Source organism: Chiloscyllium plagiosum, chromosome 29 (genome assembly GCF_004010195.1).
Source record: "Chiloscyllium plagiosum isolate BGI_BamShark_2017 chromosome 29, ASM401019v2, whole genome shotgun sequence".
NCBI classification, from domain to species: Eukaryota; Metazoa; Chordata; class Chondrichthyes; order Orectolobiformes; family Hemiscylliidae; genus Chiloscyllium; species Chiloscyllium plagiosum.
The window spans coordinates 17245782-17262346 of record NC_057738.1 but is presented as its reverse complement, the minus strand read 5'-3'; the positions used below and the strand labels follow the sequence as shown (position 1 = coordinate 17262346).

Below are 16565 nucleotides of genomic sequence, written 5' to 3'. Positions count from 1 at the left end.
AGCCAGCCTGTTCAGTGTGCTAGCATATGGATGAATCGTCCATGTTCCCTCTCCTATTTTTCCTCCATCCACTCCTCCAAATGCCTGGTGGAATAATACAAAATGAGTTTGTAGAGAATTGCTGAACAAATACTTCTTTGGTCAGATATTCTTGAAGACTTTCCCAGACTGTCCAGGAGCTGTTGCTTAAGAATACTGAAGATTCACTCCAATGTGTTTCTTTTGGCTGCATGGTTTCATTGTAGGCAGGTTGACATTGTGTTGAGGTAGCAGACAGAAGTCTACTGTATAGAAAGTATCCTTCATTTTTATGCAGCTAGCCTCTGGTTTCTTGTGGTAAGTGGAAATTCCTCAGGATGAAGATGGTGGAATAATAGGCAATCACTAAAATGATTGCAGCCCTTAGTGGCTGTCTTGCAGATATTTTTGCCTGACCTAATGCCTCTACACAATTCTCTTATAGTAAGTTGGTGACAGGCTGCTGATTTTCACTATGGGTCACTGCAGATGGCCTTGTACATTGACCTCCAGGATCTCTGGACCTTGACAGCCCATTTCAGATTGCATCGTCTTGTCTTGGGCAACTGGGGGCGGTGCGGTGACTGAGTGCTTAGCACTGTTGCCTCACAGCACCAGGGTCCCGGGTTTGATTCCACCTTTGGGCAACTGTCTATGTGGAATTTGCACATTTGCCCCATGTCTACGTGGGTTTCCTCCTGGTGCTCTGGTTTCCTCCCACAATCAAAAGATGTGCAGGTTAGGTAAGTTGGTCATGCTTTAAAGTGTCCATAGTGTTCAGGGATGTGTAGGTTAGGTGCATTGGTCAGGGGTAAATATAAGGCAATGAGCCCAGGTGAGTAACTCATTGGAGGGTTGGTGTAGACTTGTTGGGCTGAAGGGCCTGTTCCAACACTGTAGGGATTCTATGGCATGATCTGGAAATGGTCATAAACCAATAGCATTTTGATATTGCGGGAGAGCTTGCAGTTCTGAATCTTTTCATATTTATATGTAATGCCCATAGAACACATGAAAGAGGTTGATCATATTCTGCAGTATTAGAAATCCAGTTACACTGATAAATCCATATGGCCATTTCTTCTGCTTGCCCTGAGAGAAGACAATGAAATCTCATCTCCAGACATACCACGCATATGAAAACTCCTCAAGGCAGCAAACTGGGAAATTGTGGATATATCGTTTTGAGTCTTGACAAGTTAAAGTTGATAGTGGTCCCGTCAGCCAATAGTAGTGCTGTATATGCCTTTAGTGAATCATTAGGTCTTGTTGAAGGAGGTAGCACCAGAGTCTATCTCAAACATTGCTCTTGGCTGATGTAGAAATGCTACCTGAAAACCCTGGGTTGATGGAGTCTATGATGGAGAGCTCTCCTTCTTTTCCTTCATGACTGTGCTCCATGACCTGCCATATTTGGAACTATATTCATAGCTTCAATAACTTTTAAGGGTCTAGTGATGCAGCAATAATGCCTTTACCTCTGGGCCAGAAAGCATACGTTTAGCTACCACTTGCCTTAGAGGCATGTCATAACATGTCTGCAGGTTGATTTAAATTATAGTTTTTTTTAAACTCCAATAACTCTAAGAAGTTTTCTGTGCACTGCGAAGGAAATTCCTCCAACTCTATGTTTGAAATTAGGGCGGCACGGTGGCACAGTGGTTAGCAGTGCTGCCTCACAGCGCCAGAGACCCGGGTTCAATTCCCGCCTGAGGCGACTGTCTGTGTGGAGTTTGCACATTCTCCCCGTGTCTGCGTGGGTTTCCTCCGGGTGCTCCGGTTTCCTCCCACAGTCCAAAGATGTGCAGCTCAGGTGAATTGGCCATGCTAAATTGTCCGTAGTGATAGGTAAGGGGTAAATGTATGGATGGGTTGCGCTTCGGCGGGTCGGTGTGGATTTGTTGGGCCGAAGGGCCTGTTTCCACACTGTAATGTAATCTAATCAAAACTCTGCAAAATTCCTTTCAAGGTCCAAAAAGTCACCGAAGCTAATTCAAGAACACACCACAATAATTCCATAAATCTTCCAAGAGGAATACTAAGTCCAAAGTATCTTAGCTGCAGGTTGGATGTAAATAACAGTAGTGGGGGATCCTCAGGAAGCTGGTTGCATGTTCAGCTGTGAGTATTTAGTATCAGGCTATAACTGAACCTGTGCACTCCAATATAGCAAAATGTGCATCAAATCACTTCAAGCAGCCAGTTGGTTTTACAAGTTTTCCACTGAGAAAGCCCACCATATCCCATGCCAACACCCATAGCAGCTGGAAGCAGTGCATGTGCCACCTGTAGCACTAGATCCAGCAATTCTAAGCAAATAGATTTTTTGGACTTAGATCTGAATAATCTGAATTTCTTTCCATACTCTAGTACTTCCAACTATATAAAAAAATAAATAACTTGCATTTATGTGATTGAATCTATTACATATTAGATAAATGGCAGAAGGGGTCATGTTTTAATGCCTCAATCTAAAGCAGCAGAGCATACTACTGAAGTATCTGTCTAAGTTAACATTTTCCAGTGTCTATAGTGGGCCTTAAATCCATAACCTTTCTAGTCATATGTAAGATCTCTGTCATTAAGTCAAGGCTGAAACTTATACGCATGACTCAAAAGAGCATTTGGTATTAGCTATAGTAATTCATCAGTAATATTTTGTATAAAAAGTAAACATTATAAATATTCTCTCAACAGAATAAAAATGTGATTTCTGTCACATGCACCTATAATGAGCTCAGCTAAAGTTGTATTAATGATGTAAACTAATGCTTCCCAATTTTTTTCTCCTACTCTGGAAAAAAGTTCTGATTCATCAGTAAGGACTGTGAAACCAGGGTTAGGGGAGAAGGGAATAGAGGAGTCAGTGTTGGCTATCAGCGAAGCTATGAGATTGGGTTGGGAGGGGGTGTCTAATCTTAATCTCCTCAAAAAAGAGTTAGATATAGCTCCTTGGGATAATGGAATCAAGGGGTATAGGGAGGAAGCAGAAACAAGATATTGAGTTGAATAATTAGCTATGATTATATTTAATGGTGAAGCGAACATGAAGGGCTAATGCCCTACTCCGCTCCTATTTTCTATTTTAAAGCTGTATTTTCCATTGCAGCCATTGCGGCCTTTGAGATCAAGTAAAAGCAAAGTGAAGTCTCACTCCAAAGTTCAGGAACCGCAACTCTACAATATTCTTTGGGGACTCATGTACGAGCAATCTCTTAACCGAAATAAAGCTATGCAATTAATTAATTTGTCCTTTGCCAATCTTTTTACTTTCTTGTTCAGCTGATCCTTGAAGAGGCTATGTTTCCTCCCTAACATTGCTGCAAATGGATATTTAAGGATTCTGGAACTAGATTATTTATATTTTGACTTGTTTTAAAAGTGTATATGTTTTACAGCATGTGAAGAGTTCATTGGAATGGATTTTACAAGGTCATTGACGGTGATTGCCTTCTGGTGATACTTGTTCCCAATGAGTGTAGTGTGAAAGGCCTGCAAACCTGCTACAGGTACAAGATATAGTACCCTTTCTCCACGACTTGCATACAGACTTTCAACATATTGTTAGAAACCTTAGGCCCATCCTTTCTCACACGTTAAATCATATCTCAATGTACCCTACCACAGATTGACTTTTTGCAAACTCTGATGAATTCTTGCAGACACAAAGTGCTTTCTCTTTAAGAGAGGCAAACTGTCTTTAAGTAGTAGCAGCTCCAAATATAATCAGGCTGCCTCCTGACACATGGAGCAAATGAACAACATGAGCAGCACCAGCTATGCACAGTAACTATTAAGACCAATAAATACCAAAATTTGATGACTATAAAACCATTGTCAGAAAAACCCATTTGGTTCACTTCCATCCTTCAGAGAAGGAAATCTACTGTCCTCACCTGATCTGACCTACTTCAGACCCAGACCCACAGCAACATGGTGGACTCTCATTTGCCTACAGCCATACTAATCTGAAAATGTCTGATCTCAGAAGTGAAGCAGATTCAGGCCTGGTTAGTACTTGGGTGGGAGATCGTCTGGGAATACCAGGTGCAGTAGGCTAAGGGAGGCAGCTCCCACTCTCTCTCTCTACGCTTGCACACACATTTTCAACCCCTTCTGACTGTGTGTGCTCACCTTTTCTCCCACAAGGGTGATGCTCCATCTGACCCGTCGGTTCTAGTGTGTCTCACTTTTGGGTCAGATGAGGCTAAATTTAGAAAGAGTTGTTCACTGTGTCCTACACCTGCACACACATAAAAAAGAAAAAAAAAGAAAAAATATAACCAGGAGATTTAGAATCTCCTCAGTTCCGGACACTGACGGAAAAAAATGCCAAAATTGATAACAGGAGATTCAGAATCTCCTTAACTCTGAACTGGCTAGTCACACAGTCGGTGTATACTGTTGCGAGGAGGAAGACTGTTGTCTTTTTGTTTCTTTGGAAAAAATAGAAAAACAAGCATAATTGAACATGCAGTTTGCCATGCGATGAAGGTCATAGGTTAATCATTCACTACAACCCCTACATCAGTTTTCAGAGGCTTAAACTCCACTGTATTTTTTTATATCACTGTCATGTTCAGAGTTACTTTGCTCAAGAAGGAATATTTCTGCTCATTAGTAAGAAGCTGATGATGCAACATAATCAGCCTCTAAGTAAAAAACGAACGTGTTTCAGAAACTTGGTTGTGTTTAAATTTTAACATGAATTGGGTGTAGCATAGGTCCCTAATATGGCCAGTGTTAACTATTCAGGGAGTACAATGTTGCTTGAACTCTGTCATTATTAGAACTCATTGTAAGCTGGTTGCCTGAAGTGAGTCGGCCATAACACAAATCTCATGACTACAGCAAGCCAGGAGGGACATTAATACAATATTGCATATTCATCCAAATATTCTGTTTTCACCCAAAAGGGATAAATTTATATGCATTTCCATTTAGACAATGAATTGCTCAGATCACTGTTCAAACAATGGTCCTCAGGCATTAGCAAACTGTTCATTCTTCTAGTTAGTCCTTCTTTTAACAGTGTCGTTACATACGTGGCACATTTGAGGGTTGTCGGCTTTTCCTCCAAGCCAGCTGGTTGGAGTGATGTATTGTCTGATTCACTTTCAAAATCTTCTCACCTGAATCCCTGATTTATACTGTTACCTTAGACTCCTCTTTCCTCTGGTGCATCAGCTTTGTCAGACAAGGCAATCCTTTCATTATTAGACGTCAGCATCATGTTTCCTTTGGTCCTACAGATGGACCCTCTCTGCTTCATACTGTTTATTTGTCTGTTCATCAGTCAACATGGCCTGCAACATTCTGTAAATCTCTTGACATGTTTAGGAATAGAGCATTCAACTTGCTTCTGCTGAGACTCGTGGCTTTAGCTTTGTGTCTGATATTTGGAATTCCAAACCTTCATTCCTGCCAGAGTACAGGGCTCTCAGATTGATTTGTTCCCTTGGGGTGAACATTGTGCCATCACAGAGTCTTAAATTTATCTTCATACATTTCAGTTTGGAATCACAATTTCCACAATCCCAGACTGAACCACTAAATTTACATTACATTCTGGTTATGGACTGGAAAATTTCTTTTTTAAAGTTTGAAATCAAAGGGTCTTAGTAAGAAAACAATGCCATATGATTCCATAATTTTAACATGTGCTGAATTAACGTGATAAATATGGATATTAAATACCCCAAAACACACACCAAACTGTAAATCTGGTCAACACTAATCTCCGATTCCTTAGTAACTACAGCCCCTCTGAGATGCTAATGGCACAGGAGGTCAATAAATGTCAAACATTACAAGTATAAAGCCTTGTGATGTTTGACATTTATTGACCTAATGGTTATAAAGCCAAATGGTTAATAAGTTTGGAGATGACACCAAAATAGGTGGTGCAATGGACATTGAAGAAGGTTATCTCAGAGTACGACGGGACCTTGATTGGATGGGCTGATGGGCTAAGGAGTGCAAGATGGAATTTAATTTAAATAAATGTGAGGTGTTGCATTTTGGTAAGGCAAATTAGGGCAGAACTTATATACTTAATGGTAGGATCCTGGGACATGTTGCCAAACAAAGAGACCTTGGAGCGCAGGTTCATAGTTAGTTGAAGTAAAGTCATGGGTTGACAGGGTAGTGAAGAAGGCATTTGGTACACTTGCTTTATTGGTCAGTGCACTGAGTATAGGAGTTGGGGTGTCATTTTGCGACTGTACTGGACATTACTTAGGTCCACTTTCGGAGTACGTTGTTCAATACTAGACTCCCTGCTATAGGAAAGATTTTGTTGAAAGGGTTCAGAAAGATTTACAAGGATAGTGTCAGGGTTGGAGTGTTTGAGCTGTAGGGACAGGCTGAATAGGCTGAGTTTATTTTTCCCTCAGTGTGGAGTTTGCACATTCTCCCCGTGTCTGCGTGGGTTTCCTCCAGGTGCTCCAGTTTCCTCCCCCAGCCCAAAAATGTGCAGGTTAGGTGAATTGGCCATACTAAATTGCCCGTAGTGTTAGGCGAAGGGGTAAATGTAGGGGAATGTGTGTGGGTGGGTTGTGCTTTGGCGGGTCGGTGTGGACTTGTTGGGCCGAAGGGCCTGTTTCCACACTGTAAGTAATCTAATCTAAATTTTTTAAAAATGCATTTTGGGAGGATATTCCCATACATCCAGCGAAGTGATATGGGCGGATCTGAGAGATAAGAAAGGGATAATCACCTTATTGGAATTGTACTACACAACCCCCAATTGTCAACAAGAAATTGAGAAGCAAATTTGTAAGAAGATCTGAATCATCTGTAAGAATAATAGGGTGGTAACAATAGCGGATTGCAACTTTCTAAACAGAGACTGGGGCTGCCATAATGTTAAGGGCTGATATGGAGAGGAATTTGTTAAGTATGTCCAAGACAATTTTCTGATTCAGTATGTGGATGTACCTACTACAGAAGGTGCAAACCTTGGCCTACACTTGTGAAATAAGGCAGGGCAGGTGTCTGAGGTGTCAGTGGGGGAGCACTTTGTGCCAGTGATCATAATTCTATTTGTTTTAAAATAGTGACAGAAAAGGACAGACTGGATCTAAAAGTTAAAGTTCCAAATTGGAGGAAAGCTAATTTTGATGGTATTAGGCAAGAACTTTCAGGAGATGATTAGGAACCAATATTCACAGGTAAAGGGACAGCAGGGAAGTGGGAAGCCTTCAAGAATGAGATAACAAGAGTCCACAGACAGTATGTTTCTGTTAGGGTGAAGGGAAAGACTGGTAGCAGTAGGGAATGCTGGATGACGGGAGAAATTGAGGTTTTGGGTACAAAAAAAGTAAGCATACATCAGGTATAGACAGCAGCGATCGAGTGAATCCCTCAAAGAGTATAAAGGCAGTAGAATTATACTTAAGAAGGAAATCAGGAGGGCAAAAAGAGGACATGAGATAGCTTTGGCAAATAGGGTTAAGGAGAATCCAAAAGGCTTCTTCAAATACATTAAGGACAAAAGGGTAAATGGGAGAGAATAGGACTCCTTAAAGATCAGCAAGGCTACTTATATGTGGAACTGCAGGAGATGAGTATTTTGCATCAGTATTTACTGTGGAGAAGGACATGGAAGCTAGACAACTTGGGGAATTAAATAGCAACATCTTGAAAAATGTCCCTATTACTGAGGAGGTGGTACTGGACCTCCTAAAATGTATAAAGGTGGAGAAATCCATGGGACCTGATCAAGTGTACCCGAGAACTTTAAGGGAAGCTAGGGAAGTGATTGCTGGGCCCCTTGCTGAGATATTTGTATCATCAGTCGCCATAGGTGAGGTGCCGGAAGACTGGAGGTTGGCAAACGTGGTGCCACTCTTGAAGAAAGGTGGTAAGAAAATGCCAGGAAACTATGGACCAATGAACCTGACATCAGTGGTGGGCATGTTGTTGGAGGGAATCCCGAGGGGCAGAAATTATATGTATTTGAGTAGGCAAGGACTGTTTATGGATAGTCAACATCGCTTTGTATGTGTGAAATCGTGTCTCACTAACTTAATTTGAGTTTTGTGAAAAAGTAACAAAGAGGATTGATGAAGGCAGAGCAGCCAATATGTTCTATATGGACTTCAGTAAGGTATTCGACAAGGTTCCATATGGTAGACTGGTTAGCAAGGTTAGATCACATGAAATTCAGGGAGAACTAGCCATTTGGATTCAGAACTAGAATGAACATAGGGGACAGAGGGTGGTGGTGGAGGGTTGCTTTTCATACTAGAGGTCTGTGACCAGTGAAGAGCCACAAGGATCAGTGTTGGGTCCACTACTTTTTGTCTTTAATATCAATGATTTGGCTGTGAACATAGGAGGAATGGCTTGTAGGTTTGTAGATGATAACTAAAATTGGAGATGTAGCAGATAGCAAAGAAGGTTTCCTCAGATTACAACAGGATCTTGATCAGGGGGGGGCGTGGGGGGCAATGGGCCGAGGTATGGCAGATGGAGTTTAATTTAGATAAATGTGAGGTGCTACATTTTGGAAAAGCAAATCAGGGCAGGACTTACACATAATGGTAAGATCCTAGGGAGTGTTGCTGAACAAAGAGACCTTGGAGTGCAGAGTCATAGTTTCCTGAAAGTAGAGTTGCAGGTGACAGGATAGTGAAGAAGGCATTTGGAATGCTTGCCTTTATTGGTCAGTGCATTAAGTATAGGAGTGAGAAGGTCATATTGAGGCTGTACAGGACATTGGTTAGGCCACATTTGGAATACTGTGTTCAATTCTGGTCTCCCTCCAATAGGAAGCATGTTGTGAAACTTGAAAGAGTGCAGAAAAGATTTACAAGCATATTGCCAGAGTTGGAATGTTTGAGCTGATAGGGAGAGGCTAAATAGACTGGGCCTGTTTTCCTTGGAGCATTGGAGACTGAGGGGTGGCCTTATAGAAGTTTATAAAATCATCAGGGGCATGGATAGGATGAATAGCCAAGTTCTTTTCCCCAGGGTCCAAATCTAGAAGGCATAGGTTTAAGGTAAGAAGGGAAAGATTTAAAAGGGACCTAAGGGGCAACCTTTTCAAGTAGAGGGTGGTGCATGTATGGAATGAGCTACCAGAGGGAGTTGTGGAAGCTGGTTACAACATTTAAAAGGCATCCAGATGGGTGTATGAATAGGAAGGATTTAGAAGGATATGGGCCAAATGCTGGCAAATGAGATTAGATTAATTTAGGATATCTGTTGGCATGGAGTCTATGACTTGATGACCCCAGATGGGTTTTGATTTCCTGATTTAGCATCATGTTCTGGAACTGGGGCTGCCATTAATTAGTGGATACAGCCTTGCAGATTCCACTACATGATATCCTGCCTCCAACTGAACAACTATATTTTCTGCATCTATAATATTTTATAGCTGTGAAACAGAACTGTTCAAAGAAAATAAAAGCAAAAATGCCCCACCTAGTTTGTTTGCGGTGATCTCCAGAACAATTATGAAGCATTGTTATTTGCAACATTTTTCATTAATTGTCTATTAAGCCATATAGTTGATCAAATCTTCATAAGTTTTTTGCTTTCGAGCACCAAGTTTTAGCTATTATCTTACATCATCACCCACTGAATAGCAGTACCACACTCCTGTCCACGTATTTTACTTAATTAATAATTAACAATGGACATAAATTAGAAACTCTATGTCAGTTCATGAAAAGGTTTGCATTAGTGCAACAAGGAGCTATTTTTATTTTCCAACACATTTTCCAAATTCACCAGTATTAGCATATTCTAGTGGATTTCATATTTAATGTTTCTAATAATTATGCCTTAATTATTTCCAGTGATTCTGTATTCATGATTTTTAGTGACTATATAGTAAAAATGTCTAATGACAGTATTAGTGGTTTTCAGTATTAGTCATTTTAGGGTAGTGGTGATTTCCAGTGATTCTGCATTAGGCATTTCCTGTGATTCTTTAGTAATGATTTCTAGCAATTCAATATTAGTGATTTCCAGAGATTCTATATTAATGAGTTCCAGTGAATCTATATTAGTGAGTTCTGGTAATTCCATTTCAGTAATATCTCATAATTTTGATGTCCTTTCCACTTATTGTGACATTTTGTAATTTCAAAAATAAAAATGTTTGATATAAAATCTTTATATACATACATAATCACTAGAGCTGTTCAATTCTGTACAGTCTCTACATATGTCCACACTGTAAGTAATCTAATCTAATCTAATCACAAATAAACCCAAGGCATTTCTTACTTATACAAAAGTATATCAACATATAGTTGAGGCACCAGTAGGGTCCGATAACTGAACAGACATCCCCATTGAACTTTGGCAGAAGGATCTCTGACAGTGGTCTTTCCCACTTCACCTTGGCTGCAGCTGCCCCACGCTTTAAGTGCGTCCCTCAGCATATAGACCTGGATCTTGGAATGTGCCAGTCTGCAACACTTGGTCAAGGTCAACTGCTTGATGAGAAGACCAACAAGTTTTGGGCAGACCAAAGAGCGTCCTTCACCATGTTGATGGTCCTCCAGGCATAGTTGATGTTTGTCTTGATGTGCGTCTCAGGCAACAGATCATAGAGCACAGAGTCCTGCGTCACAGAGCTGCTCAGGACAAATCTCGATAAAAACCATTTCATCTTTCTCCACACTTCCTTTGCAAAGAGATGTATCACAGACTCTACACCCCCCACAGCCACTTTGAGGGCAGCATACAGTGGCACAGTCCAGCATTCATGAAGCTTCTCACCACTAGCCTAGCAATGATTTGGTGTTTGTTGAAAAGTTCTGGTGATAAGGTATTCTGCCAGATGACTTTGATAGTCTACTCAGGGAACTACGCAACAGAATCTGTCCTGTCTGTTTCCTACAGGGTCTTGACGACGCTATGTGTTGACCACTTCCTGATGGTGGTCCTTCTCTTGTGGTTATAGTTGTTTCTCTTCACAAATCTCACCACAAAGCACAAGTGATATGGAATGGTCCAACTACATGGAGTTTTCCACGGCAGCAAGGCCAGACCCATCCTTCACAACATTGCGAGCCTCAATATGTTGTGACACTTGGTGTTTGCGTACCGAGGTTCTACATACAGCTTGATGCAGCCATACACAAAGGTAGCTATCAGGATGAGAGCAACATTGGGAACATTCTTCCCCTCCCTATCCAGAGTTTTGTACCTGGGTGTCCTTGCTGACATGGTCCATCTTAGATCTCCAGTTAAACTGAAAGGTGGCTCCCTTGACTGCAATGGTGCAGCCTCGGGAATGGGCCAGAACTGCACCATGTGCAACAGCAAAGACAGTACCTCACACCAGATGACCAGGTTTTACCCACAATGGAGAGGGAGCGTTGTTCCCAAAAGCTCAGTTTCTGCCTCATCTTGGCAATATGCTTTACCCAAGTTTTTGTTGAAGCACTGAGACACCGTACCATATTTCCAGCACCTTCAGGTAATCTGTCCTGATGGAGAGGGGGATGAAGGATTGTCAGCCTAGTTCCCATAGAACATGGCCTCACCCTTGCCTTGATTTACCTTGACTCCTGAGGCCAGTTTGAGTCTGCGCACTGATAGCAGATCTGAGCAGGACACAGTGATGTCATCCATGTTGAGGGAGGTTTTGACCTGCAGGCCTCCGCTGCATGGATAGTCACCCGTTTCAGGCTTGCATCCTTCCTGATGGACTCAACATAAGGCTCTATACAGCACACGAGCACAGCAGCAGAGAATGGGCAACCTTGCCTGACTCCAGATCTGATCGGGAAGCTTTCTGATTCTCACCCATTGATTGAGACTGCACTAATGATGTTGATGGAGAGCCATTTGCGGATTCTCTTCCCAAAACCCATTTTGGAGAGCATTTCCCACATGTAAATGTGTGATATCCTGTCAAAGACCTTCTCCTAGTCCAGGCTGATGAGGCAGGCATTCACGCCCCCTGTCCTGCACATAGGCGATTACATCTCTGAGAAGTGCAAAGTTCTCAGAAATTGTCTTGCCTAATACAGCACATGCTTAGTCGGGTAAATCACCCGTCCCAGAGCACATCTGATCTGTTTGGCAATGATCTTAGACAGGACTTTGTAGCCTATATTCAGCAGTGAAATTGATTGCCGATTTCTAAATTCCTCCTTTTCCTTCTTTCACTTGTAGATGAGGGTGATGATACCTTGCCTCATGGACTCGCATATGTAACCTGACAGAAACATAGTGATGTACTCCTCCAGCAGGTCCTGGCCAATTAAGTCCCACAGAGCTGAATGCAACTTGGCCAGTAAGCTGCCACTTTTAAGAGTTTAACTCTTTTCTGAGGAATACTCAATGGCCTTTGTTAGCTTATCCAAGGATAACAACTGGTCCAACCTCTCCCACGTGCTATCATCTAAGATCCCTGTGACAGAGGAATGACTGTAAGGTCACTCTGCATGAGGTCTTCGTGTCATACAGACTAGCATAAAAGGATTTGCTGATCCTCAGGATGTCAGACTGAGATGACATTACTGAGCAATCTTTTTCCTTCAGGCTGCTGAGCACAGAGGTCTCCTTCTGGAAGAAGAAACATAAGCACGCCCCTTCCTGCTCCACTGTGCAGACCCGAGACTGAAAGATTACCTTGGAGGCCTCTGAAGCAAAGAATGAGGCTTGCTGGCTCTTCACCTCCTGGAGATCCTCCGTGACATCGACCCTCATATTCTGCAGCAGGGTTAAGTTCTGCATGCATTTCTGGAGTTTAGATACTTTTCTCCATTTCTCTCTCACCTTCTGAACACCTTTGAGAATAAAGAACCTCTTGATGTTTTTATGACAAGACTTATACATTTCATGGGAGTGTTGCTGAACAAAAAAATGTTGGTGTGCAGGTTCGTGGCTCCTTGAAAGAGGAGTCACAGGTGGATGGGATAGATAAGAAGGCGTTTGGTATGCTTTCCTTTATTAGTCCAAGCATTGAGTATAGGAATTGGGGTGACATGTTGCAGCTGTACAGGACATTGGTTAGGCCATTTTTGGAATATTGTGTGTAATTCTGGTCTCCCACCTATCAGAAGGATGTTGTGAAACTTGCAAGGGTTCATAAAAGACTTGCAAGAATGTTGCCAGGGTTGGAGGGTTTGAGATAGAGGGAGAGGCTGAATAGGCTGGGGCTATTTTCTCTTGAGTGTTGGAGGCTGAGGGGTGAACTTACAGAGGTTTATAAAATCATTTGTTTTCCCTGGGGTGAGGGAGTCCCGAACTAGAGGGCTTGGGTTAAGGGTGAGAGGGGAAAGATTTAAAAGGGACCTAATGCGCAACATTTTCATTCAGAAGGTGGTGTGTGTATGGAATGAGCTGTCAGAGGAAGTGGTGGAGGCTGAGACATTTACAACATTTAAAACATTTAAAAGGCATCTGGCCAGGTACATGAATAGGAAGGGTTTAGAGAGATATGGCCAAGTGCTGGAAAATGGGACTAGGTTAATTTAGGATACCTGGTCGGCAGGGATGAGTTGGACCAAAGGATCTGTACATCTCTATGACTCTATGTTCCCCTTGACTGTTTGGTCTGCTGTCCACTGGATATTCAGAGAGGGGCCTCACGGTTCTCCAACCTGTGTAATCCCCTTTCAGCTCTTCAATGTTTTCTAGGGTCAACAGTATCATATTCAGCTTCCACATTCCCTTGTCGACCCACTGGGCATCCTGCAGTTCGCCAGTTGACATCAGTGGATCTGACCAAGAATGTGTGGACACAAACGGGAAATCTATCCTTGAGCATATAGATCTGAATGGACACAAGTTGATATATCTACCCTGTGCTCCATCTACAGGGGTGCTGAAAATGTCATGCAGCTTGGCAACCTTAACTGCTTCCATCAGGAATCTGGACGTGGCATCCAGTTTGCTGTCTTCCACTCCGGATCATCCATCCACATCTTTGAGGAAGTAACAAGCAGGTTAGACTAACGAGAGCCAATGGACGTTATCTACCTGGACTTCCAGAAGGCCTTTGACAAGGTGCTGCACAGGAGGCTACAGAGTAAGATAAGGGCTCATGGCGTTTGAGGTAAGGTGCTAGCATATATTGAAGCTTGGCTGCCTGGCAGAAAGCAGAGAGTGGGGATAAAAGGGTCCTTCTCGGGATGGCAGCCGGTGACAAGTGGGGTTCTGCAAGGCTCAGTGTTGGGACCACAACTTTTCACGTTTTACATTAATGATCTAGATGAAGGAACTGAAGGCATTCTGGCTAAGTTTGCAGACAATACAAAGATAAGTAGAGAGAGAGAGAGACAGGTAACTTTAAGGAAGCGGGGAGGCTGCAGAAGGATTTGGACAGGTTAGGAGAGCGGGCAAGGAGGTGGCAGATGGAGTGCAACATGGGAACGTGTGAGATCATGCATTTTGGTAGGAAGAATAGAGGCATGGATTATTTTCTAAATGGGGAGAAAATTCAGAAGTCTGAAGTGCAAAGAGACTTGGGAGTTCTAGTCTAGGATTCTGTAAAGGTGAACTTGCAGGTTAAGTTAGTAGTTAGGAAAGCAATGCAATGATGGCATTTATTTTGAGAAGACTTGAATATAAAAGCAGGGATGTATTTCTGACGCTCTATAAGGCTCTGATCAGACCACATTTGGGTTACTGTGCACAGTTTTGGGCCCAATATCTCAGGAAGGATATACTGGCCTTGGAGCGTGTTCAAAGGAAGTTCATGAGAATGGTCCCAGGAATGAACAGCTTAATACATGAGGAACGTTTGAGGACTCTGGGTCCATACTCTATAGAGTTTAGAAGGACGGGGAGGGAGAGGGGGAGGTTCTCATTGAAACTTACAGAATACTGAATGGCCTGGACAGAGTAGATGTGGGAAGATGTTTCCGTTAGTAAGAGAGACTAGGATCCGAGGGCACAGCATTAGAGCAAAGGGAAGACCTTTTAGAATGGAGATAAGGAGAAACCACTTGAGCCAGAGAGTGATGAATCGATGGAATTCATTGCCACAGAAGGCTGTGGAGGCCAGGTCATTGAGTATATTTAAGACTGAGGTCGATAGATTATTGAGTATCAAGGGTTATGGGGAGAAAGCAAGAAAATGGGATTGAGAAACCTATCAGCTATGATTGAATGGCAGAGCAGACCCGATGGGCAGAATGGCCTATTTTCTGCTCCTGTGTCTTATGGTCATATGTTGTTATTGATACAGATCAACTGAATAATTGTGCATCCCTAGTTTTTCCAGTCATGAATGGCAACAGGTGAAGTACGGGACTCTTTCCTAAGATTACATATGATTTCTGGTCTCAAATCAGGCTATTTCATCCAACTAGTCTATGTCATTGTTTCTGATTAATCAAGTCTCTTCTCATCTTTACTCATCTAATCCTATCTTCTTAACTCCCTATTGCTTTCTCCATCACAGGCTTGTCTAGTTTCTCCTCAAAAAAGTATTTGATTCAACTGTTCCATGAGATAGTGAGTTCTACATTCTCACCACTCTTGAGTTATGAGTTTTCTTTCAAACTCAGTATTGGAAATCTTGGTGACTATCTTAAATTGCTGGCCTCTGATTATGCTCTCCTCCACAAAAGAAAACACTATCTCTGTCTATACCCTATCAATGCCTCAGCATTCATCTTTCTAAGGAAGAGTAGTGAACCAGCCTGACAATTCGTTTCTCATATGTATGTCTGAGCATTTCTGGTAGCATTCTTGTAAATCTTCTTTGCGTCATCTCCAGTGTCTTTCTATCCTTCTTATCATGGCAACAAGAATGACATACTACATTCTAAGTTACACTCAATTCAAGTTTGGCATAAGTGCTGTAATTTTCAATCCCCGTCCCAGTTGAAATCAAGTTTAATACTTGGGTTACAATTTTATGGCCTAATCTGCAGCACAACTTTCAAAGATTGTTGTATTTTACTCTGTTTCTCAACCCCTCTAAACTTGTACTTCCAAGTGAAAAGTGATTTAAGAGAGTGATATGTACTTGAGGGAGAATGAAACAGAGGAATATGTTCACAGATGAGTGACGTAAAGTAGGAGGAGGGTCATGATCAGCAAACTCCATGCTAAGCCTGTTGAGCTGAATGACTAGAAGGCAGAACAGGAACAGTTGTTCCAGGGATTTAAATAGAATGGTTACCCAAGAGCATTATCCACTGGTATGTAAGCAACAAACCTAAAGAAGAAAACACTACACAACTAGACAGGATAGTGGCCATACCATACATCAAGTACATTTCAGAAACAGCTACCGGACTACTCAGAACCCTAGGTATCATAGTGGCCCACAAACCAGTAAACACCTTTCACCAGCTCCTCACAATAGTTAAAGACCTGGCACCCACATTCAACAGGATGAACATAAAAACAAGATAGAGTTTAGATCAGAGTGATGCTGGAAAATCACAGCAGGTCACGCAGCATCCGAGGAGCAGGAAAATCGACATTTCGGGCAAAAGCCCTTCATCAGGAATAGAGGCAGGAAGCCTCCAGGGTGGAGAGATAAGTGAGAGGGGTGGGGCTGGGGAGAAGGTAGCAAAGAGGTGAATGGGGGTGGGGATGGAGGTGATAGGTCAGAG

At 42.2% G+C, this 16565-nt stretch overlaps 1 pseudogene; it reads left to right on the top strand.

Annotated features, from left to right (window-relative positions):
• The first annotated feature begins 3968 nt into the window (after positions 1-3968).
• On the top strand, positions 3969-4077 carry LOC122564579 (annotated as a pseudogene).
• The last annotated feature ends 12488 nt before the right edge of the window (positions 4078-16565 follow it).